Source organism: Ictidomys tridecemlineatus, unplaced genomic scaffold (assembly GCF_052094955.1).
Source record: "Ictidomys tridecemlineatus isolate mIctTri1 unplaced genomic scaffold, mIctTri1.hap1 Scaffold_133, whole genome shotgun sequence".
Classification (NCBI taxonomy): Eukaryota; Metazoa; Chordata; class Mammalia; order Rodentia; family Sciuridae; genus Ictidomys; species Ictidomys tridecemlineatus.
Window position 1 is genome coordinate 66532 of NW_027521194.1, and position 27089 is coordinate 93620.

At 38.0% G+C, this 27089-nt stretch overlaps 1 protein-coding gene across 15 annotated transcripts in view; it reads right to left on the bottom strand.

Annotated features, from left to right (window-relative positions):
• Positions 1 to 27089, bottom strand: part of LOC144372581 (transport and Golgi organization protein 1 homolog) — a 140856-nt gene that overhangs the window by 64257 nt on the left and 49510 nt on the right. For 10 of the 15 annotated variants that reach the window (XR_013432548.1, XM_078035920.1, XM_078035930.1 and 7 more), the window contains 2 exons: positions 12722 to 12811; positions 11736 to 11867 (listed from right to left, as the gene is read on the bottom strand). The exons of the other annotated variants lie outside the window; for them this stretch is intronic. The gene's annotated coding sequence lies outside the window, so the exon portion shown is untranslated. The remainder of the gene's footprint in view (positions 1 to 11735; positions 11868 to 12721; positions 12812 to 27089) is intronic. 15 annotated transcript variants of the gene reach the window in all.

Consider the following 27089-nt stretch of genomic DNA (forward strand, 5'->3'; position numbering starts at 1 on the left):
AAGAAGCTGTCCAATAGGTGGTACATCACTATAACCCCAGTGATTTGGGAGACTGAGGTAATAGGATTTCAAGTTTGAGGCCAGCCTCAGCAACTTTGTAAGATCCTAAGCAACTCAGTGAGATCCTGTCTCAAAAAAATAAATAAATAAAATAAAAGGGCTGGGGATGTGGTTCAGTGGTAGAGTACCCCTGGTTTAATTCCCAGTTGGGGGGGGCAGGGGGGGTGGGCAAGCTTCATTTGATTCTATGAGTTCCAGATCTAGAATTGACTTATCAGTGTAGGTGTGTGGCAACTCCAGAGTGCATAAGATCGAAAACGAAGTGGGCTGAGGGCAGGACAAAGAGGTGCATCAATGTCTGAAAGGCAACAGGAGGAAGCAGAAAGAAGTGGCCAGAGAAGGTCACTGAGGAAAGAGTATCATATGAAAGGAAGTTTGCAATAGTGTCAACTCCAGATACAAACCAAAAAAGATGACTGCAAAGCATCCAATGGCTTTTTTAACTAGGAGGTCACTACAATTTCATCTTTCTAGATACAGTTTCAGCGCAGTGGTAGAAGGAGTTGGCTGCAGTAGTCTGAGGAATGATTAGGAGGGGAGGAAGTAGGAGCCTATGAACACAGAACTTTTTCTAACATCTGACCACAGAAGATGGACTGCAGACCTCTCTTCTCTTTCAAACAAGAGATGAGACCCAGGATGTTAGACAAGGGCACAGAACAGGCCCTCAGTAAATATATTTAATGGTGATGAAGAATTGTCACAAATTCAAGTAATATGAGAACACATGGTGAAACAAATGCTTATTAATGCTGACCTATGACCATTTACTCTTTTCTCTCTTTCATGAGAGGGGCCCATCCAATTTCATATATATTTTACATATTTTCAATTCATGTAGTCATGCAATAGTGCAAACATTCTCCAATGCCAATAAATAAACTTCTTGATCATAAACATAAAAAAGAGAACATATACTATAAAAAAGAGGATGTCTGTAACTGGCTTGGAGAGAGACAAGCAGCGGAATGTCTCAATGTTCCAGGTGAGTGAGAAAAATAAGCTAAGGAGGAACAAGCAAAAGCATGCAGGTCACAATGCATCTAGTCCAGCCAATGTGACTAATGAAGCTTGTTTTAACTAGATTATAAATGAAGGAGTCCCTGCTTAGCTGAGGTTTTGCTTTCTGCAATTTCAGTTACCCATGGCCCAAAAATACCACATGGAAAATTCCAGGAATAAACAATTGATACGTTTTAGTTTGTGTACCATTTTGAATAGCATGAATAAATCTCATTCGACCCTGCTCTGTTCCACCAGAGACGTGAGTCAGCCCTTTGTGCAGCATATCCACAATATAGATGCTACCCACCTGTGAACAGCCAGCCACCTCACTTATCAGACTGACCATGGCAGTAATGAGTGCTTGTGTTCAAGTCATAACAACAGTGATGCTTGAAATTCAGATATGCCCAAGATAAGATGATTCCTAAAAAGTAGAAGTTCTCAACTTAATAAGGAAAGAGAATAATCAGGTTGGTGGTAAGATTTATGATAAGAACAAATGAAGTAGTCCCTGTGAAACTGTAAAGAGAGAAAAAAGAAATTCATGCTAGTTTTTCTGCCACAATTCAAGTTACAGCTATAGTGTGTGGTATTATAGTAACAAACATAGTACACGTAGGATCTGGTACTTTATAGTTTCAGGCACCAGTGGGGGTTTTGAACTTGTCCCCTGAGAATGAGGTTGGGCAGGAGGGTGTACTATAGTCTAGCAAGGGTCAAGACTCAGAAGCAGAGTAGAAAAAAACTATGCCAGTCAGGGAAAGATAACCAAAACATACTATAATGTTATTTTTCCATGTCTTCATTTGAAGCCTACTATAATTAATCTTTGCCTATTTATTCCCTAATTCATATCTGTTTGAAAAGAAAAATATACATATATACTTCTGGACTTAAAATGATCCCTACTACATAGGATAAAAAAACTGCATATTGTCAGCATTTGGAACTTGGTACTGTGAAATCCTTAAGTTAGAATTTAAAATGCCTGCTGAGCACCTTGTCTACTATTTTTGAAAAAATATTTATGGCCAAGAAAATGACAGTTCCTTTTGGAAAAATATTGCTAAAGCATTTAAAAATTTTAATATTACTAAATTTAAACTTTCCCCCATTACTATTCAGTATTCCCACAAGAGTAAAATGCCATCTTTGGGGCAAATACTGTTCTTATTCCATATCAATGGTTTCTCCTGTTAAACAATAAGCCATTTATTTTTGTGAATTTCTTGGGTCACCCATGGTTCAAGTGGAAGCAAAGCTCTTTATGATGACTTCCAAGTTATGAATCATAAAGCTCTATCACAATCTCCCCCTTGTTGGGCCCCACTGTCTGCAGAGTGCATGGCCTGACTTTGTTCTCACATGAAATCACCATGAGTGACTTCTAAAAGTCCTCGAGATGGCAAGCTGAATTTCCTTTTTTCCCCTGCTCTGCTACTTGAGCAAGCTTTCTGGACTTTCTGGAACCCACTAAGCCTTATCCTTAGGATAGATATCCTATAAGGAAGTGGTTAATATACATGGTCAGGCCTATAGGCTGTTGTTCTATCTCACCAGCTAGACTGGATATTCTTTTTGAGGATGAAGACCTTTTTCTTTACTTAGCATTTTGCCCAAGAGCTAACACCACTAAGTACACAAGAAATGTTTAGCCAACAATCAACTGATTGGATTCTAAGTTTTAGAGTGAATGGCAGCAATAGGCCACAGATTATCATCATTGTCAGAAATTTCACCTAAGAATGAGATTGTTTGCAGATCAAATAACTTGTTCTAACATGACCTGAATTGGCCTGTTAAAGTAACAGATAACATTTAAGAAAAGCTCTTCCCTACAAGTTTTGTTTTTCTAGCTTGCTTTGTCAATGCATTCCATAAGAGGTGAACTCCTCATTCCTCTTGCTCAAAGACATACTTAGAAAAAGGTCTTAAAGAGATCTGTCAGAGATGAAATTGGCTGGGCCCTCTTTAGGAACCGAGAGGGGAAAAAAATTGGTGTCAGACAACAGAGTATATTTTTATGCAAACAGCCATAGAATACAAAAAACATGATTTCATTTCACATGCTGAACCTCAGCTACTGCTACATAGAATTCGGAAGGCCACAAGCACAGCTCTCCCAATAAAAACTAGGCAGAGCCACAGTAAGGAGGCAGAGTAGACAGTTGCCCAGAGTGATTCCACCAGCACTGGGAAAGAACCTTCCAAATGCTGCTTCTATGTCTTCTTTATTTAAGTCCTAAAATGCCATCACCAAAGTCTCATGGCTTTATTTCAAATATATGTCCCTGTGATACAATCAGCCTCAAAGAAACTAACACTGGGGTCATTGACATGTCTGTGGAAAAAAAAAAGAGTGGGCACAATTTAGTCTATAGGCAAAGAGGAAGAGTGAGCAACTGAAAACCCCTTGAGCAGAAATGAACATCTCACCTTGACATCTGGCCCAAAGCCTGGCCTGGTGTCACACAGTCACACTACTTAAACCAAGAGGTCAGGGTTTCCAGACTGATGAGGTAGCAGGTTCCTTCTTTCACCAACAACTCTTAGCAAATGAGGATGGTGTAGAGAGACTCATTTCCTGTACCCTGTTTCCCTAAGCCTCCTGGAAATCAGTGGTAACCACAGGAAGGGTGGAGTCTGGGAATTCTATGCTGGGGGAAGAGGATATTCTACATTAACAGTACTGGGAAAGCCCTATTCTTGGGTGTTTCTACTTTTGTAATGGGCAAGGCTTGAGGACTCTGCTACTCTCTCTGCAGGGATCTCCGTTCAAAAAGTTCCTCTGGTAAGTTTGGACCACAAAGAGTTATCTATTTCAATCAATTCAGAAAAGCATCTCTAACTTCTCAAAGACTCAGATGTTTCTTATGCTTCTCAGAAAACAAATGTGGCTTAAGCCAATATCTGGAATAGAGAAAAATATAGCAACCACACACAAAAAAAAGATAATTAAATTAATAAGGAATGCTTTTCAGACATAACATCACATAGGCCAAAAAATGTTTTCAGAACAAAGTTATAGAAGTTATTTAGAAGCTAAATTTAGGTGAATTAATTCCTGGAGGGCACCATTTAGGAGCAGATCACCATAACCTTGCAGGCCATGTTAAAAACTGCACCCCTTTCTTTGGGAAACTGAAGATCCATTTAAAAATCTGCAAATATGCATCAAATATGCTTCCATTAAAGGAAGATTCTAACATGTAATTCACTGCCCATTTAGAATCTACTAAATTCTGAGTGGTTCCACTGTTTTGAAATAAGACATCCCAAATAGATGCCTTGGATAGTCATCTAACCCAAATACAGACACACTGCAGAAACTCTTCAGAAAATATTCTCAACGTATGATCAGTTTTCCTCAAACACTATGGACAGCTCAGCATTAGGAAAATTTTTATGTCCTTGATGGAGAAGGCTGACTTTCACAGAACTCTTTTTTATATTAAAAGCTGAAATCTCCAACTATTTTATCGAGAAGGAAAAAAAAAAAGAAAGAAAGAAATTGTGTGCCTTCTGCCCTCAAGTATGTAAAGACAATCAAGTATGTAAAGACAATCACCACGTTGCCTCTAAGTCTTCTCCATTCTAATGATTTCCAGATGTTTAGCTTCCTCCTTATGTTGGTCACCTCGCCTGGATAAATATTAGTTTATCAATGACCCTTCTAAAATGGGGATCCCAGAGCAGAATAATAAACAGAATAATGTGGGGTTTAGTTTAAGCAATGGAGTTCAGGGGGATTATTGCCTCTGCTATCAAAAAGTGGCAATTGTCACACTACAATTGTCACAGGTCACAAGGAAATCCCATTCCACAAGACTTTTTTGTTGTTTTTCATAAAAACTTCCATGAAGCCAGATATCCCTCATTTTGCATGTGTATGATTTTTTAATTGAAAAAATCAGAATATGATACATATCTCTATTAAATGTTATCTTGATAGTCTCAGCCCATCAATCTAAGGCTATTTTGAATATTACTTTTCAATTATGGACTATATCAGACATATAAACAATCAAACAAAAACAACACATCACAAATTAAATGGAAACTAGAGTATATGGCTTTCAACTGAACCCTTCCCTTCCAGCCACACAGAAGTAATAGCCACACAGAGGTAACGGCCACAAGGCTGAAATTGTGTTTGTCATGCCTATGCTTGAAAACTATTTTGATTTTCTATTCCCTTGCCTGTAATGTTTACTTCACACACAAATTTGATAAACATGCAATCTAGTCTGTTTTCATTTAAGTAAATCAAATATTAAATAAAGCTGCACTATCTATATCCACCATCCTAGTAATCCCATTAACAATGAGGTGACTCAGGCATGACTTACTCTTTGGGAATCCTTACTAGTTCTCAGCAAGTGATACATTTAATGATCCAGTCTGATATCAACACAACTGGTTTGGTCATTAATAAAATATTTTCCTTTCTATTGAAAAATCCTTCTGTAGGCCCCAGGCATAACATTCCCATCCTACACTTTCCTCAAATTACTGACATGATTCTGGGCTCACTTGCACATCATTTATCTGGGTACAGGTATGTGGTCTCACTCATAGGCCACAATGTCTCTTTTCTAGCCTCAGGAGTTTCTAGTTTATTAGCAGAGACATGCCAAAGCAGGATGAAAAAGTCTGTTCTCAGATTTTAAATGTTACCAACACAAAGAAACATAAGGTGGTGGATACGCCACTTACCCTGATCTGATTATTAACTCTGTATACATGTATACATGTATTGAAAGGATACATTGTTGCCCTACGTAAATTACATATACACATTTATCAACTGAATATTGAAGAAATATATTTAAGGAAGTGCCCTCTCTCTCCATTATACTACCAACTCCTTCCTCTCTCTAAAATTTTTCTTAATAAGCAAACTTAGGAGCACTATTTCATAAGCAGAATTATTTATTCCCATCACACTGATCTATAGCCTGAAGCACACAGGGCTCTCCTGCATGAGTCTTCCATTCAAGCTGCATTAATCTGAGAGGATTTTCCCACCTGTTTTGGCTTACTTATAATTCTATGATTTTAAACAGAAAAAATACCCCCTCTCCTACTCTTATCAATCCAGGCTTCTCTCATATGGCTCTTAAACATGCAGCAGGGGACAGAAAGATGGGCTTCCACAGGAGTCCCTAAAAAGCAATCAGGGGAGAGAAGTTTACAGTCCAGGAAGGTCTGAGGTCACAGGCTCATGAGGCCAGAGAAGACCTAGGTAACAACAAGGCCAATATCTTAATTTGACAGAAAAGGAAACAGGGTCAAAGAGGGGAAGTCACAATATAAACAAAATGTCAGAGCTTATATTAGAACATAATACTCCTCAAAAGCTAGGTAAAATATGAAACTTATCAGGGCCTCTTTTCTACATAACTAGTAACCAGTGAGATACAAAATGTGGCTCTAATATAGTAGGACTAGGAATCCCTTGTGTACTTCAGAGATACACAACTGCTCAGACAAAAAGTCACAATTTCAAAATTTGATTCATTTTTACGTGACTCTGTCTAGCTCTGCATCCAAACCTGAACAAATTATAGAAAAGTACCACAACCCACAAAAAAACACAGAAACCCCACAACTATTTCTGTGTGCAAAGAGATTAAGATTTACTTGGGGAGACTGAGCATGATAGCACATTACAGTTGTGATGAATGGCAAGAAAAGAGGTTTAATGACAAAGGCTATAGAGGAGGGGAGGTGATCCGGAGCTGAGATGGACAGAAAATGAGGACTTTTCTGACTTCCAGCTCAGCAGTGCTGTAGCCACTCTGCTTCTTTATTTCTCTGTAAAAAAAAAAAAAAATCTTGTCCTTTATTTATCTACAAGGATGCTGGGAATATGGCCGGTAGAAATGTGATGTGCAATCTTGAAGGAGAGTTTCCAGTGTTACAATCACAAATAGAAGAAGAAGTCAGCTACTGCCTCCTGCAAAAGCCCCAACACACTACCGTGGAAAATGAACTGTTTCACTTCATAGCCTGGGTAAGGACTAAAGTGGTAATACCTGAATTATATAACTTTCAAAGAAAACAAAACAAGAGTCAATATTACTTCCCAATGACACAATCTTAAAAAAAAATCAACTATTTTATTTTTTTGGGGGGGGAGGGTTGTAATCTTGCAGAGGATTTTTTTTAACCATACGATTCATTTTTATTTTTTTTTAGTCATACATGACAGCAGAATGTAATTTGACACATAATACATACATGGAATGTACATACATCAATCATAATGTCTATTCTATTCTGCTGCCCTTCCTATCCCCACTACACCTCCCCTCCTCTCCCATCCTTTCTCTCAATTTTTATATTCCCACCTTCCTCTCTTATAAGAGAGGAAGTTTCCATGAAATATTTTAAAAATACATAAAACATGTATTTTTCCATTCTTTGTCAGCTAGATTTTCATATTTCATCTAAACAAGTTTCTACTACATAGGTCCCTATAGGTAATTCCTATACCATGTGTTTAAGACTGTATTGCTATTTGTACTTTAGTGTTTGTCAGAAAAAGAGTAGATTTCACTGAAAACTTCTTTAAGAGAACAATGACTAAAATGGATTGGGAAAAAGAGGTGCTGAAAGTCATTTGTAATGAAAATAAGCCCAAAGGTGTAGTGCTGAGGGTGGGAGGGAAGACCTTTTAAAAGCAACCACAAAAGCAAATGAAAGGCAACGACAGAGTTTCTCCACAGATATTAATCAGATGCTCCAATTTCAGTTTTCAGCAACAGAGCCACTTTCCCAACTGCCCCAGCTCCCTCAAACAGATCACCAGGCTGTTGCAGAGAATAAAGAGCTTTGTCCAAGTGTCACAACTAGTAAATGGCAGAACCTGGACAGAACCCAGTCTTTTGAGTCCTGGGTCTTTGCTCTGTTCAAGACTCCAGGATCCTAGGTTTGGGGCATATGTGGTTTCTTACAGTTCTTCAAGGGAAACTTGAAACTTGCCTGTGAAAAGGAATTCAAAGATGCATGTCAGGAGACATTTTAGTCTCTGAAAAGACTTCTAGTGTCTAGAAAGCCCCAGACAGTGGGCACTAGTGAGCGTGTCACAAAGCCAGACACATTTCCTTTGAAAACATGAATTACTATGCTCTGTGGTATTTCAACTGAAGGGTGAATAGTCCTAAATCGGAGTTATCATATCAATATATTAAAGGACTGCGGACCTGGATCCAGCAAAACATCAGGCACATAAAATACACTGGATTAAAGAAAATTTGTAAACAAGATGTTGGGATTAATATTATTATTTCTGTCCTAAGATGTTGCAACAATTATAACTGTGTGCACGCAAGCACATACACGCAACTAGAAAATCCAAACCAGAGATTTCTAAGATTTCAGTCAACAACAACAAAAACCTTAAGCTTGGATATATTCTTAAATGTGGAACAAAGGACTAAAAATACAAATGGTACTTAGCAATGCAGAGAGGATAGAAATAGCAGGTAAGCATACATAAATCAAGGGAAATAAAAGCTGTTGTTAGGCTTTTAATCGTCTTTGCATTGTAGGATTCACTTTAGTATGGTCAAAGCAACTGTGCAACTCCCACTACCTGAAAATTTTCTCTTTAGCTAGATTCAGAGTATCCTTGGGTCTAATGAGAGCTCTTCTAAGTACTTATGTTCCCATTAAGGATGCTATCAAGATAAAATACCACCTATTTCCCATGTGTACATCCATATTTTCAACAGCTACCCCAAATCAAAACTGCTCAGTCTTCATCAGAACCACAAACATTGCTTTGGAATAATAGGATTCATAATCAATCTTTTACATTCTTAATGAGTAATGTTCTCTGAGGTCATTAAATCAAATGTGTGCAGTTTTATCAAATTTGCTATTTTTTAAAGATCCACTTATAGTTCATCTCCCCAGTGAACATTTTGGGGTAGCATAGGTTGTTGCTATAGCAAATTGATGCTACTCAGAACTGGATATTCTAATTTTAATCTAGGCTCCTTCCATTTACCACAGTAGATGTTCAAGGGACAAGAGTGTATTTGGCCATGGACCACCATCCCACAGATGTGTGTCTGATTACATATGGCTGATAAACCCAATCAACTAACCTTTAGTACTGGAAAAGCAAAATGATGCGCAATCCCACCAATGGATACACCCTGAAAACAACCTGTATTCAGATGCAGTGACTGGAGACATAGTCTTCACTCTCTCTTCATTGCATAACATTCAAGCCTCACAGGCACATTCAATGTGGCTTAAGTGCATGGCAACTCAAAAGGGAGCTGGTTATTTTGGTGTAATAGAAAGAGTACATATAATACTCCTGAAAAGCCCTGCACTCTTGAGTTCAAATTTCAACTCTGCAACTGGCTCACTCTCTGAACCTCAATTTCCTCAATGGGAAAAATAGGAGTGAAAACTCCTCCTCTAGAAGTCATGGTAAACAAAAAAAAAAAAAAAAAAAAGCAGGCTTTTTTCTAATGACCTCTCTGCTCAGAATACATCTTTGCTTATTCTACACTCCTGAGTCAAAATCTACTTTTATAAAACTCCTTAAATAGCCTAACCAAGTACATCCAAGTGTGACCCTACTCCTGTCTAGTTTATTAAATGTCTCTGTGTACATGACACTGATGATGTTTAATATCCCAAATGTAATCCCGCTACTCAAAGTGTGGTCCTTAGACCAGCAGGATCATATTACCTGGAAGTCTGTTTGAAAGGCAGATTTTCAGGCCCATCCCAGAATCTACTGAATCAGAATTCATGAGATTCCCAAGTGGTATCTTTATAACTTAAAATTTGAGAAACATTGCTTTATGACACACGTACCCTCAATGAATCCCAGCCTACTGACCAACTAAGGAATCCACTGCAGAGCTTCTCCTCTGGTGGTGCACTATAAATCTGTATTCAGGCAGAAAGCAACTATTGACTACAACATTTTCATCAGGACAATATGATTAAAAACTTCTTACTTTGTGTCTTTTTAGTTTTTGTTTTTTTAAAAAACACACTAAGTACAGTAGCTCCAAAGTAGTATTTAAATTTTCTATATTAATGCAATTTTGTTGTATATAATATTTGCTTTTAAGATAATAAGTAGTATGTGCATTCTGATTATATGTAAACAAATAAGTTTAGAAAGATATTTTTAATGCAGTAATTTGTGGCTTCCAGGATCCAACACATCATAGTCTGATAGAAAAAAGAAAAAAAAAAAAAAACAAAAAAAACTCCTGCAAACAATGTTTTCAACACAGACTGATGACCAAGTTCCATGGCATATTTTTTTTAAGAGAGAATGAGAGAGGGGGAGAGAGAGAGAGAGAGAATTTTTAATATTTATTTTTTAGTTCTCGGCAGACACAACATCTTTGTTGGTATGTGGTGCTGAGGATCGAACCCGGGCCGCACACATGCCAGGCAAGCACGCTACCGCTTGAGCCACATCTCCAGCCCTCCATGGCATATTTTTGTTTGTAATGTACACTGGGATTCTCTGTGTTTCTCCCTTACATTAACTTTCTAAAACTATATCTTGGGTTTTTTCCCCCAGATAGTCATAAAAGGGAACCTGAAAGTAAAACTGACCACCCAAATTCCTAAAATGAATCACCAAATGCTGAATGAAGGAGACTGGTAACTTTGTGTATCAGGAAACAAAACCAGCTTGAGTGAGTCATCTCTGTGATCAAAGATAACAGAGCCACAGCCAGGACTTGTTGCAAGCAAATGGCCACAGCTAGCACACATCAGAATCTCATGTTTAATGGTTTCTCACAATAAACTGCATAAGTCGGCTCTGTGAAACCAGAAGTAGAACCCAGAGCACCACATAAATAATAAACACACTCTCTTGAGTTTGGTATTCTTATCCTTCTGCTCCAAGTCCATTTCAATTTTCAGTGGATACAATAAAATGAAGTTGCCGTTTTGTCAAGAAGAAAGCATAAAGGTAAAAGTTAACCAGTACTATAGGCTTCCAGAGTGTTTCTCAAGAAAATGTGAATACTTTTTGAAGGCCTGCTTATTGTGGTGTTTAATCCAAAATGAAAACTGGGGCCATGGGCTCCCGAAGCAGGAAAGCCTGTTTCTGAATTCCATGCATATTCTATGTTCATGTTTCATTTTTTAGGCACTCCAAGCTTGAAGGAGATGAGTGGGAACTTGTACTACATGGCATTGCCATCAACAAGCCACCCCTGCATGCCCTAGCACATTCCTCCAAGTGAAGAACCAGGTGTCCTGATGTCCTCTTGAACTGCTCAACAGGGGCTATATGCCAGGAGCAAGTCCGCACCATGCTGGGTGAGCTCAACACAGGGATAATGCAAATACCCAGGCTATGTTTTTCAAAAGAGTACCTTGTATCAGTACCACACACCCATTAGCAGGCAGGTCTCCAAGGAAAACACTACTTACACAGTGGGTGCACCCATGAGAGAAGAACCTTCCACTAAAACACTGGAGGGTGGTCTGGGACAGGGGCAATAAGCCTCCTGCTCCTGTATATACAAGATCCCTCCCAAGGAAAAACATAAACTAATTAATTAACATCTCTTATTATATAATAATTTCTGAAATAAAAACAAACTAAAATATCCTCACAAAATTCCCATGACCACCCCCAGTATTTTCACTTAGGATGATACTACCTCATAATGAAGGGAACAAAAGGTACAATGCTGAGAGCAGAAGAGGTGCCATCCATCAGGGAGGGATACAGTCTCTCCAGCACCAAAAGTAACAGGAACATGCTTGGGTGATGGTCCAATTGCCCCAGATCACTGAAAAAAAAGTGGATGTACACAAAAGATCTGAACTTTAATAATTGAGGCACTATCTTCAAACCCTTTCTCATTAAGTAATTAATTAATTCTGTATATGAAGTGAGACTCTTTTGAGTTTTCCTTTTTTTTTCACTTTTTTCTCCATTCATTTCATATCTTCCTAGTATTCATCAAAAGGGAAAAAACTCTAGGAAAAATCAGGGATTGGGCTCTTGCACATGATTTTCTTCTCAAAGTCAGTCATTTGCTTAAGCAGAGTCTATTACTCTTGAGTATGAAATGTGAAACTTTTGGTGTCCAAATGTATTTAAGGCATGAACATACTAGGGCCAAAGTCTGTCTGCACAAACTACTAATATGAGGAAATGTATCATAAACAGAAGAAAAACTAATTGATATAATTTTATTTTCCTATTATAGACTATCCACATATATTCACACAATATGCAAATACCCCTGGCAGAATATAATGGCACATGTTCTAATGTCCATACTAAAAATCCCACTACCAGTGATAGGGTGTGGTTGAAAGGGCAACGATGAACTTCTCTAACTGCCCTGATGAGACTGGAAGCCCTCTTTTTTGGGGGATTCTGGGGGGTGGTACTAGGGGTTGAACTCAGGGGCACTGGACCACTGAGCCATATCCCCAGCCCTGTTTTGTATTTTATTTAAAGGCAGGGTCTCACTGAGTTACTTAGCACCTCACTTTTGCTGAGGGTGGCTTTGAACTCGAAATCCTCCTGCCTCAGCCTCCTGAGCTGCTGGGATTATAGGCCTGTACCACCGCACCTGGCAGAAAATAACTCTTAACAGAAGAAATCATCATGGGCTTCTGAAAAACTTTTTACCTGTCCACTGTACTGGCTACAGCTTCCAGCTGTTTGAGAAGGAAGGGATAGAGTTCTGGGAAACGAGAGAAAAACTCTCTGCCTGTCATTCTGTGGAGAAAGAAAAAAGATCAATTACTATCATGTGTTTCCCCTGATCCATTCCCCTCACATACACTTTAAAGAACAGTGACAAAGGTCATTTGTTTGGATACTTAGTGCAAGTTAAAAACAAAACCTATAGCAACTTAAATTTAACAGAAATGATACATATAATTTTGACTTTGGACATGTTTGGATTTGTGGACTTTTAACTCCAAATTTAAGATTACATTTATTTATTTATTTATTTATTTATTTATTTATTTATTTATTTATTTAGAGAGAGAATTTTTTAATATTTATTTTTCAGTTATCGGCAGACACAACATCTTTGTTTGTATGTGGTGTTGAGGATCGAACCTAGGCCACAAACATGCCAGGTGAGCGCGCTACACTTGAGCCACATCCCCAGCCCAGATTACATATATTTATGAAAATTTGATACTAAGTCTGTCAGGAAGAAATACTTAACATGTGAAAATGCCAAGTCTGAGCAATTGATTTGGACTATGCGTACAGTCAAAAATCTGATTGATGCTGACTCAGCTTTGGTGATAAGGGTACGTTCTAGAACAAGGTTTCCCAACCTTGGTACTAATCATTTTGGACCAAATAACCCTATGTTTTGGTGGGCAGTGCGGAGCAACATCCTGTGCACTGCAGGCTATTTATGTCCTGTGCCCTGCAGGCTCTGTGGCCTCTACCAAATAGATGCCAATAGCATGACACTCCTCCTTCCAATCATGACAATCAAAATATTTCCAGACATTGCCAAATGTAGTCAGTGAAATAAAATGGTCCCTGACTGAATGGCAATTATCAAGAATATAAGTAACAATAAATGTTGGTGAAGATATAGAGAAAAAGGTACACTCATACACTGCTGGTGGCACTGCAAATTGGTGCAACCACTATTGGAAACAGTATGGAGATTCCTCAGAAAACTTACAGTGGAACCACCATTTGACCCAGTCATCCCACTCTTCAGCATATATCCAAAAGACTTAAAATCAGCATACCATAGTGACACAGCCATATCAATGTTTACAGAAACTCAATTCATAATAGCTAAGCTATGGAACCAACCTAGGTATCCTTCAACAGATGAATGGATAAAGAAAATGTGTTACATATACACAATGGAATATTAGTCATAAAGAAGAATGAAATTATGGCATTTGCTGGTATATGGATAGAAATGGATATTATCATGCTAAATGAAATAAGCCAATTCACCCAAACCAAATGTCAAATGTTCTCTCTGATATATAGATGCTGACTAACATTATTCAAGATTTTTGTCCATTTTAAAAACAGGTTGCTTCTTTCCTTTCTTATATAGTCATAATTATGCACTGCATATACTTTCTCCTAGTTTGTAGTTTGCTAACTTATTTTCTTCCTAAAATCTTTTGATAAGCAGAGGTTTTTAGATATTTGGTAAAGTCTAATACTTTACCTTCTTTTCCTCCCTTTATGTCTCATGCTTTTCATGGCCTAAGAAATCTCTGCCTACTTCAAAGTAAAACATTTCTTGTTTTCTTCTAGAACCTTTATGGATTTAGCTTTTATGTTGAGGTCTATGATCCATCTAAAATTAACTTTTGTGTATAGGGTGACAGAGAAGTCAGGTTCTCCCCCCACCCCCTGCACTGGTATATCATGTTTTTAAGGAGATGTTCCTCAAACAGGAGAGATGTGCTGTGCTCATGGCTTAAAAGATTTAATATTATAAAGATGAAATTCTCCCCAAGTTGGTTATAAAGACAATGCAATTCCAATATAAACAGTAATGGGTGTGTGTGTGTGTGTGTGTGTGTGTGTGTGTGTGTGTGTGTGTGAGAGAGAGAGAGAGAGAGAGAGAGAGAGAGAGAGAGAGAGAAAGTGATCTAACAAAAGCAGATTCCAAAATTAATATAGACACACCAAGTGATAAGAATTAAGAAAAGCAAAGATAATTTTAAAAAACAAGGTTGGAAGACTCACCAATCAGATAGCCAGAAATATTAGAAAAGTTTAGTAATTAGGATAGTGTGGGGACAATTATTAAGCCAATAAAAAAGGATCAAGAGCACAAGGACAGACACATACATGGAAACTTGATTAACAGAAAAGCTGATACTGCAGATTATAGAAAAGGATGGTATGGTAATAGATTATCTAACAAAATTAAAATTGGATCCTGCCCTCTTACTATATATAAAATTAAATTCCATTGAATTGAAGACTCAAAAACAGCCATAAAGTAAAATAACAAATAATAAATAAAGTTTTTCCCTATTTTGGAAATTTATGGCTCTGTCCTGATTATTCCTGGCCTGCTTCTTTTTTTCCAGTAAGGATATCCTGAGACAGCCTAGTTGGTACATCTTCTGCATACTCTAGCCAAAGGGTGTACAGAAGACTCAAACTTCATTCTGTTCAACCACATCTGAATTCTCCCGAGGCTGAGTTTTGTATCATAAGATAATAACCACTTTTTTGAGTACGCTGCTGATCCACTCCTTGATCCTTTGGTAGCCCTAGTGGGATAAAGTGGAGTTTTATAAAAGTTTCTTGCCCCTCTTGTACATGACCATTCCAGACAAAAAGCCTTGCTGCAGTAGAGAATGATGGGGGAAAGGTGATGCTACGAAGTGGGGCAGTTGATTCTCTGGAGGTAGAGGGAGAACAACTTGGACACCTGGGAGGGGAACATCCCTGACCCTAGAAGATACAACAGAAGGAAGAATGCCAATGTTCTGTGTCATTTGAAACTGCTTCAGGAGGAAAAAAAATCAGTTTCCAAAAAGAGGAAAAGCAGAAAACAGACATTGTGGAAGAAAAATTTTAAACAGAAGCAGCAAAAAGAAGCATCCTCTATAAAGTCAACTGTGTTACACCATATAAATTCCTTGCTGGATTTAGATTAGCAGGTACAGACACAGACTGTAATGAGAAGAAAGTGTAGGGTTCTCATACATATAACTCAGAGCACAAAACAGAAACTCTGTAGCTGGCACTTATACCTATATTATGCAATCAGGAATAATAAATATCTCTTTTAATTTTTTTAGTTGTAATTGAACATAATACCTTTATATTATTTTATTTATTTATTTTTATGTGGTGCTAAGGATCAAACCTGAGCCTCACACATGCTAGGCGAGAGTCTTAAAGCTGAGCCACAACCCTAGACCATAAATATCTTTAATAATTAAAAAAAATAAGAAAGAAACTGCCCCTACAGTCTTCCTCACCTAGGAAAATGCTCTGCTATGTCTCTCCCAAACTGTTGTAACCACTTTAAATTCATCTGCTGGGTCTGTCATCCTCCATCTGCTCACAATTTGACTTCCTTTCCCCTTAACCTTACTGAAAAATCTATCAAAAACTGTACATAATGGCCCTGCCTCCAATGGCTGACCCTTCTATGCAAAACACCTGTCAAAAACTCCGGATGTCTTCCCCTTTTCTGAGGCCACCACTCAAGCACTGTCTGAGGGAGGTGAATGCCTCTCAGCTGGTGGTATAACAAAACAACTTAGACATACCACCTACAAGCAGTATCTCCAAATCCAAAGACTAGAATTAATTACTTGGACTCACTGATAAACTCTAAAGTTTTTTGTTATTTAGAGCTTGTTGTTAGGTAATGTTGGAAGGATCCTGCAGAGCTCCAAAAAGTCCAAATGCTATCTTTTTACAGGGGCATCATGCGTGTCCTGGGATTGTATTTCTTTTTTGAAAGCAGGCATTAACTTGCCTCACTCCTCAAAATATGCACTTAGGCGCAGTTGTAAAAGACTTTCAAATGTTTAAGGGAATGCCACCAGTTGATCATGTGCCCTCCAATGATTGTTAAAATGACTTCAAAACAAGGCCATGCTGGTTATTCACAGAAGCTTCCTAAAGATGTAAGTCACTCAATTTTTACACATACTACTATGAGAGTCCTCCAATTAAAAAACATGTTTTTTTAAAAAATTAAAAAACAACATATTTATCATCTGACTTCAACTGAAGTCTTCATTGTACCTCAACTGAGGTCACTCAGGTTTGCTTCAAATCATGAACAGGGTTCTTATGGATGAAAAACTGTCCTTGACTTCCAATTTACATGTTAAGACAAACCCTGTGCAATCACTAATACATTTTAAGCTATCTGGATTAATGCCTTGGGCTAAGTGGAAAGGTCAATATAGAAAATTCAAGAGAAAACCAAAGACTCTATTGGCTAATTAAATTTGTGCAACTGATTGGATCTGAGATGCTGGTGGGCATGGTTGATGTTATACTGAAAGTTATACTTATCCGGCTGCTTGGATCCCTGTTGACAGTAACCTAAACTAAATGTTGTATGAGATAAAATAAATGGGCTTAGTCCCAATTTGTCAGTCAAATTAATCAAAAGAGCTGACAGCATGACGTACTCAAGGGAAAATTCTGCAAAAATCAAGATAGTATAGAAATGAGGGATGGATAAAATTGAGAGAAAATTCTCCTTACTACACATCTTGAAAAGTAAGGCAATGGCTACTTATGTTTTGGACTCTATTCAAGGATGTTTATGTAATGAATAGCCTTAGGAGACAGAATATCTCCATCTGGAGCAAAGGGCAGACATGTATACTACCCATTATAAAAGATTTTGGTTCCTTAACTCTGAGATCCACTCCTGTGATGCAACCTACTGAGCATACAGGTATTTTCTGTCTCTCTTCATACTTCCTGTGGTTACTGGAGTTCAGGACACTAACATAAAATTGCTGACCATATGGTTACTAGAGGCTGCTAAGACAGCAACTTAATATTATGAAAGTTAAAATGAAGAAAATTAGTAATAAAAGCATTTTCCTACATTCCCTAAAAAACCTGCATTATATACGAACAAGTAATTGATGAAAAATAGTTTCTTTATAAAAGAATTCTGCCAGGTGCAGTGGCCCATTCCTATATTCCCAGCAACTGAGGCAGGATTTCAATTCCAATGCCAGCCTGGACAACTTAGTGAGATTCTGAAAAGAAAAAATGAAAAAGGTCTACAGAAGTAGGTCAGTGGTAGATCACCCAGTACTGGGAGAATATGGGTAGAGGGGCATCCAGCTAATACATGTTGAAAGAAAATACAATTATACAATCATCATTTTACAACACCTGATAAAAGAAAAAAAACAAACTAATGAGTCTAGGCAGAGATTACTGATGGACGCTAAAACTATTAAGTGAAAGGAATTTTGTAAAAAGATCAAGATGACACAATCTGCAATAAATCCACTGATCAACCTCAGCATTACTAAAAATGACATATGCATCTAAAGGGTTCATGAATTAGGAAGCATACATACTATCTATAAAATATTTTGGGTACAGTGGTGCACATCTGTAATCTAGCTGCTCCTGAGGATGAGAAAGAAAGATCTACACGTTCAAGGCCATCCTCAGCAATGTATTAAGACCCTGTCTCAAAATAAAAATTTTTAAAAGGCTGAGGATATAGTTTAGTGGTAGAATGCCTCTGGGTTCAAACCCCAGTACAGTGAAGAAAAGAAAAAAATTTTAAAGACTAAAAGCGATGTGTGGAAGTTGTTTCAGTTCCTCCTCATCCCAATAAATCAACTGTAAAAAGATATTTATAGAACAAAAGGGAAATTTTGAATATTAATAAATTATTAACTTCGTTAGGCATGATCATAGGATGGTGGTATTTCTTCTTAAACTTCTTTATCACTCATTAATACATAATGAGTAAATTTACAGGAAAAAAAATGACATGGATCTGCAATCTCCTTTATGGGAAGGTAAAAAACGGGGGAAATAAGATTGGCAAAATGTTGCTAACTGCTGAAGCCAAGTGATGAGTATGTAAGGGTCAATTATACTACTCTCTTCATTTTTACATATGTTGAAAATTCTCATAATAAAACTGTTTTTAATTAAAAATAAAAGTCAGGTCACAATTAAGGAGATAATTTATAATAAATGTATCTAAGAGTTACATAATCAATACACAAAATATATAAAGAACTTTAATGAATCAATAAGCAAAAGATGAACTCAATGTAAAGATGGACATACCTATTGAAATCACAACTCACAGAAGGATCTCTAAATGCACTTGCCCAATAGAAACTCTTCATATACAACTAAAAAGGTCAGTGGACATGTCCTCTTGAGGACTCAATTATTAATGTCTAAGGGAATAAGCCACTTCTTAGTTGCCTGGTATCTCTTGATTGAGAGAGAGAAAAATAAGCAATTGTACATGTGCAGATCATATGATTCTCGCACTTTGATTAAGAAAGTGTCCTGATAGGTAACTAGCTCTGTTGACCACAATACTGCCATGAAAAAGAGCTGCAGAACTACTATTGAAGATTGAAGTCATTAAAACAACTAAAACAACTAACTCAACTAAAACAGTTGAATTAAAGCTAACTGTCCCAAATAGTAAATTACTTCATTCAGATACCTTATCAAATATTTACCAACTAGTTTATCTTGAAAGATATATATATATATAAATAAGGTATACTACTCAAAGGTAAACATTTGGTGGATATTTTAATTATTTTAGAAGCTAAGTAGGATTTTGACAACATCTTTTCAAAAGTACACAGTTGTATCTCAGTATTCATGGTGGGTAGGTTTATTTCAGGACCCCCACAGGTCCCAAATGCATAGATGCCTTATATAAAATGGCATAGTATTTACATATAACCCATGTACATCTTTCTGTATTCTTTAATTCATTTCTAGATGATTAATAATACCTCATACAATATAAATGCTATGTAAATAGTTGTTACACTGTATTGTTTAGGGGCTAATAGGAAGAAAAACCTGAACATGTTCAGCACAGATGCATTTTTCCCCAAAATATTTTCATTTTATCCTTGGTTGAATACATGAATGCAGAACTTGTATATACAGAGAACCGAGTATATACTGTTAAAATCACTGTCACCATGCTAGATGGCATAGGACTTTCAAGAATTAACTATGCACTTATCAGTGTTTAAGGAAAACCAAAATTATTTTCTAAAGTGAATTTTAACTTCACCTGAGCACTCTGAGAACATAGGAGGTGTTCTTCAAGACTACCATTCTTAGGTTCCTCCATCCTGTAAGAAAATGTTGACCCTATTTCTGGTTCGGCTCACTTGAAAGACCAGGATTCCATTTTACTACAAACAAAAGAGCTGAGCTCTGTGTGCTTGCCAGGGAGCATCATCTCAACTCTGTATCTGCCAAAAGCTCCTAAAGACTTGGCTAAATATTTACATACTGTGCCTGAAAGATATGTAATATTAACAGTTATGTGTATTATAAAAAGCCCCAAGAGGTAGAGGACAGGGAGATATTGTTATCTTAGGGACTTAATTCAAACTTCACTCATCTATAACTTTCAAATCCAAAAGTCTACAGCACCTTGAATACAGAGCTTAGAATGATAATCTGCTAATAACAGATTCCAAGTAACAATGGCTATATTTGTTTTTATGGCCACACTGAATGCAAAGTCACTACTTACAATAGTGCTTCTTTGTGGAAGTAGTTCAAAGGTTTGGGGGTGTCTATGAGTCTGCCCTTTTTTTTGTACAAGGAATTAAAACCTGGAAAGATTACCACCAAGGGACATTCTCATCCCCTTCTTATTTTTTATTTTGAGATAAGGTATCAATATGTTATTGAGGCTGTCTGCAAACTTGCAATCTTCCTGCCTTTTCCTCCCAGAGAAGCTGGAATTATAGGCAGTGTGACCATACCTGGATACAGGTCTGTAATACAGTCTTACTTTAAAAGGCTAAGATCATGGTACCATTTTAGGTCATATACGAATCTTTCTCCTCTGAATCCTGACTGTTGTTTTTCACTTGCTACTTAATTAAAATTATCATTAGATTGTAATTTTCTCACAAAGGTAGTAAATATTTTTTAAAAGTACCTACAAGCTTCCTATTGAGCACTGTACTAGATCCTGTGTGAGATAACTAACAATATAAGATAGTTACTGCTCTTGGAGCTTAAAATCTGTTTAGAAAACAAGATATGTATGTCAGGGTCAAATGAATGATGTTTATAATAAGAGTTCAGAGTTGGAAAACATATCATTGGGGGTAAAAAGGTTAGGGAAAGTTTTGTGGGAAAGAGGGAAAACAAGATGAGTCTTGAAATACTAGTAACACTGAATTAAAAACAAGATAAAACAGAGTGGGTAGGCCCAGCTGGATGTAAGACAAAAGGACTTTGTGACAAGAGAAGGTAGAAAAGGTAGACTGGCAAAAGTTTCTTAAAAATGTGAATGCCAAGCTAAGCAGCTTCACTTATGTTTTACTGGATTTGAAAGTTTCCCTTGTAAAAAAAAGTCTAGTTGACACAAGAGTTGTACAAATTTATGGGATACAATGCAGTGATTCATTACATGTGTACACTATGTAATGATCAAATCAGGATGATTAGCATATCTACCCATCACTCCAAACAAGTTATTTCTTTATGATGAAACATTCAAATCCTCTCTTCTAGCTATTTCGAAATATGTATACATTATTTTAACTATAGTCATCTTACTGTGCGATCACATACCAGGACTTATTTCTCCCATCTAAATGTAAATCTGTGCCTGGCCTGAAAAGTTTATGAGCAGGACATAGAGAAACAAAGAAGATGGACGAGGCAGGGAGATAGCGTAGAAAACTGCTGACCCAACAGTCACTCACTAAATGTTTACCTTGCTACCTCAACTATGGCTGAATTTCTGAAGACTGGAACTCACACTTCTTCACGTCCCTCCTGATACACAACACAATATTACATAAATGCCACTGGGCCAGAAAATATTTTGGCAATAAATGAATAAATAAACTTAGAGAAGAAAAATTTTCTAATATGGTTGATCTCAAACCTATCCTTCAATGCCCTTTTATTTCTCTCAGTGACTGTTACCCACCCAGTAGCCATCTGACTCCCCAAGTCAGAAATGAAACACCCCATGCACAATCAACCAGCAAATCTTGCTGCTTCTACCTCCAGAAGGTCTGTTGAGTCAACCTCTCTCCATCCTTACTGCTACTGCCCCAGATGCTATAATACCCTTTTTGCTTCCCACCACCGGCTTCAATCTAACTCTGTTGTGATAAGAGGTCTTTCTCTAAAACACCAGGAAGGAAGCCAGAGAGTGATTTGGGGGTCATATTCACTCTTACAACAACTCACTCTTTGGAGAATGACCTCAATCCTTTTTGAGGGCAGTACCCCCAAATGATTTCACTCTAAGCTCTACCTCTTAAAGGTCCTACCACCTGTAAACACTGCTGCAGTGAGGTCCAAGCTCTCCACACATGAACCCCTAGAGGACATGCTCAAACCACATCCAAACCATAGCATCTGGGTTAGGTACCTGTCCTTGGTTTTGCACTGCAACCTGTGCTCTCCCCATCACAGAACTTGCAGCATGTCATACACTGAACTTCCTCTTTGTTTGTGTATTTATCCCACCAGATGATAAATTGGGCCTAGGCAGAGATTCTAACTAATGTTTTTTCCACAGTCTCTCTGATACTAAGTATGATGTCCAGTTCACAACTGTATCCAATGCAAACTTACTGCATGAAGCAAACAAAAGGACAGAGTCCTTAAGACAGACCAAGAGAAAGAAATTAGGATGAAGATGGGAACAGAATAATTTCATGAAGCTCACAATTAGCCACACCTAATGGCATTTAGAATCATCATTCGGGTCAATAAACTGAGTATCCTGCCAGGGCTTGACATTTTCTTAAACACAAATAGATAAAGCTTGTCTCACTGGTTTATAAACAGTTCAATTTGATTTCATCCAAACAAGCAAACAGACTGATGTTACCACCACAAGCCCTGGGGGTGAATACTCCAGTGACAGCCATTTAAAACCTGTTTATTTATATGGTCAAAACTAGTTCAGCAGCTTCATGAAAACAATAGAAGTGATAACCAAAAGGGAAAAGCTCTGTAAGTTCAAGCTCCCAGGAAGAGAAAAGACAACCAAAAATTGTAAATGGGATAAACAGGCAGACATAGGTGAAAACACACAAGCCAGGACACAGGGTGAGAATAAGGCAGCTTTAAGTTGAGGATGCCAGACTGTGAAAGAGAGGTGCACAAACCCCTATCCCCCCAGGGAGGATACACAGGTACAACGGGAGGGAGGACTGCTGGGCCCAGGGAATCCCACCCAAGAGTATGACTACACGTATGAGGACAGATCAGACACCCCACACCACATACGCTTCACTGCCATATTTTCATCTGGTTATTCAGAGAAACTACAGTCACAGGAATAACTTTAAAAAGCTTTCATAAAATAATTTCTGTCCATAAAGGAAATCTACGTTAGTGAAAGGATCTATTTCAGGAAGAGGGCTGCTCAGAGACAATTTTTATTACCTGAGACACTGCTGATCTGCACACAAGACAGTCTTTATTCACTATATAATTTCTCCTCTCACCTTGCTATATTTGTTCCCATCTCCCCAGAATCCCTGATCCCTGTTCCTCTCTGGAGCTTGGGAAACTTCATAAGTGTCGGTCATCTGGCCCAGTCTCATATTTTGTGGGACTCTCCTATGTATATGCACATAATTAAAATAGCATTTGTCCTGCTAATCTGTCTTATGTAAATTTAATTCATAACCCAGTCAAAGAACCTAGATTGGCCATAAACAGAAAAAGTTAAAATGCCAGAAGTATATGCTTCATAACAAAAGCATTATTATGATGAAAATAATTATGCAATGAAAAAAACAAAGAATTTGCAAAATGTGTTAAGGAAAAAGAAGGTATATTCACCCCTAGTCCCTATATATATATACATCCCACATCATTCTCAATCATCCCAGGAACCAAGATCAATGGAGCAACTCACAAAGATATAAAAGGAAAAAACTAGAGAAGGCAAACAAAACCCCGCAGGCTCGAGGAACTGCTGGGCAACAGCAGCAAAGGCATAGGTGATGCCCAGCTTTGAAAAGGACAGGACTTATTCACAGGCCATGGAGCAAACACTATAAATCTAGTCATTAGATGGAAACAATGGCTAAAGGCAAAAACCTAGAGCTTTTCAGTTGGTGTTTCAAATAGAAACCAAATAAACTATTAAAACGGAGCAACTCCCTAGATTTGGGCTAATAAAACCAACTCAGAGGACAGAAATCAGCAAAAGGGCCTGTCTCCTTGCCACACTGATTGCTGATAAAATAGCAAGCTCATCTTAAGAAAAACAACATCCTCCAAGTGGAAACAAACGTACAAAGGAAGACAAAGCACACACAAGCATTTCAAAGGATATGATCAAATGCAAAATAAAAAAATAGAAACAACTCATAAAAGAGAAATTTGGCTTTGGAAACTCTCCAGGAGGAACATCTCTGACTCTGTTCTTGGAATCCTATCCCTACCTCCTACTAGGCAACACCATCACATATTCCCCAGAGCAGCAATGAGTAAAAGAAGGAGTGAATAACAATTACATAAGAATTTTCTTTTAAATGAAATGAAATGAAACTGAAAAGAATGATTAGAAAGAAATCAGGAGTCTCACAGTCAGAATCTCATACTCAACAAAGCCCTTGGGCTAGAGACATAGCTCAGGAGTAAAGAGCATTGCACACAAGGTCCTAGGTTTCAACCCTAGCAATAAAAAAGCAAAAGAAAAACCAAGCCCTTGTACCCAAGCAGTGGTTCTACCAGGAAGTCCCTTTATTCAGCTACAGGCAAACCATGCAGGAAGCCCAGGAAAGGATCTGCCCCAGGGTCTCTAAGTGCTGATGGATTAGCTATCATCCCAGTCTCTTCATTTCCCTTCTAATCCTCTGCAGACGACAGAGAAATTGCTGGACTTGGTGAATGCTTTTGTAACCCTTCCCTTTCAGAAGCTGCTCTCAAGATGGGGAATTTCCAAATGGCTAAACTGGCTATCACAATACCATATCCAGGGAGGGAGTGAAAGGTTTAGTTCTGGAAGTGCTCCGCCATTTGCCAAGGAAGTCACTGGTCCAGAAGTAGTCCTAGAAACATATTTGCACTCACTTCACTGGTAGCTGTTAATTTTGATACAGGTTCTTGCTAAATTGCTGAGGCTAGCCTCAAACTTTGTAATCCTCCAGCCTCAGCCTCCAAGTCACAGGGATTACAGGTAAACACCACTGCACCCAGAGAAAACATGCATCTCTTAAACGCCTCATGTGTGCAGGTTTCTATTTAGGCAGTTTCTATGGATTTGTTTTCACACCAGAAATTATTTCTTAGAAAATGCTTCTTGCTGAAGGGGCTGGGGTTATGGCTCAGTGGTAGAGCACTTGTCTCACATGTGCAAAGCCCTGGGTATTCAATGCTCACCACCACATAGAAAGAAAGAAAGAAAGAGAGAAAGAGAGAGAAAAATAGAGAAGGAGAGAAAGAGAGAGAAAGGAAGAAAGAAAGAGAGAAAGACAGAGAGAAAGAGAGAGAGAGAAAGAGAAAAAGAAAGAAAGAAAGAAAGAAAGAAAGAAAGAAAGAAAGAAAGAAAGAAAGAAAGAAAGAGAGAAAGAAAGAAAGAAAGAAAGGTATTGTGTTCAACTACCAAAAAATATTTTAAAAAAAGAAAGAAAGAAAAAAAATGTTTCTTGCTGAAGTCCATTTTCTAAACAGTCTGTTGTATACTTTCTGGAGATGACTGGCAAATTCCTACCTTCCCTTGTGTAAAACTCCTTATTTATTTATTTATTATTTTTACTCATGCTGGGGATTGAACCCAGGGCCTTGGGCATTTGAGGCAAGCACTCTGCCAACTGAGCTATATCCCCAGCCCCACAATCCTCCTTTCTGTATGTTTGTTTCATCCCTGTTCCTCAACTTGGGATGCCTTGTGATCTGCTCTAATCAACAGAAAGCAGCAGAAGTGACACTGTGTTAGTTCTGGCTTAGGACTTAATAAGCATGGCAACTTCTGTGTTTATCCTCTTAAAGCCCAGTCAGTCCCCAGTCACTGATGCCCGCAATTCCAGTTGCAGCCACAGTAAGTGTGAAGTCATCTTGGTCTTTCCAACCTTGGTTGAGGTCTCAAATGAATGCAGCTTCTGAGTGATTCCATAGGACATCACACAGTGAAGAAACCACCACCACCCCCAGCTGAATCTAGTCAGCCAAGAAAAATATAGAAATCATAAATTGTTGCTATTTTAAGCCATTAAACTCAGGGATGGTTTGTTATGCAGCAATATGTAAGTGAAATAGTCATAAAACTGAAAGCATTGTGTTAAACTCCAGGGAAAAGTAATAATAAATAAAAGAAAAGCTGATAATAAGGAACACAACTCCAGAGGCCAGCAGTCAATGGTATGAAAATCAAGGTGTCAGCATGACACCTCTGGAGGCTCTACTGGAGAATCTTATCTTTACCTCTTCCAGCTTCTAGTATCTGCCAGCACTTTTTGGCTTATAGCTATGTTAATCAGATTTCATTTGCTGAACAAAAACCTAACCAGAACAACTTACAGGAGAAAACATTTATTTTTGGCTTATGGTTTCAAAGTTTTAGTCCACAGTCAACTCAATTGTTCTGATCCCAAGGTGAGGAAGAGTATTATGGCAGAGAGGTGTATCAGAAGGACACTGCTCAGCTGATGGCAGCCAGAAAGCAGGGAGAGAGCAGGAGCCAGGGACAGAATACATAATCCCTATGGGCACACCTCTAGTGACCCACCCTCTCCAACTTTACCTGCCTTTAGCTACCACCTAGTAACCCATTCAAATGATTAATCCATTGATTAGCTCACAACTCTCATAATCTGATCATTTTACCTCTGAACATTCCAGGATCACAAGCTTTTGGGGAACACCTCATATCCAAACCATAAGAAGTCACATTGTTTCAATCTCTGCCTCTGCAATCATGCCATTTTTTCCTCTTCTCTCTCTGAAGTCTCCCTCTACCTCATGTCTATAAGTGATTACATTAGGGCCCATCCAAATTATACAAAAGAGTCACCTGCTATGGCTTGGATATAGTTTTAAAATATTACCCTCCAAAGGTTCACGTGTTGGAGATTTGGTCCCAATGTGGCAAGGTGGGAGCTGAGAGACACTATTTAAGAGGTGGGGGCTCTAATGGAAGGTCCTAAGGATATTAATATTAAGTAGCTGCTCCCAGAATTCATAAAACCCTGAACTCTCCCGAGAGTTGTTATAAGAGCAAGCCCAATCTCTAGACCCCTAATCACTCTCTGGCTTCCTGTTTGGTGATGTGATCTCTGGCTCCCACACATGTTCCCTACCATTTCATGCTGTC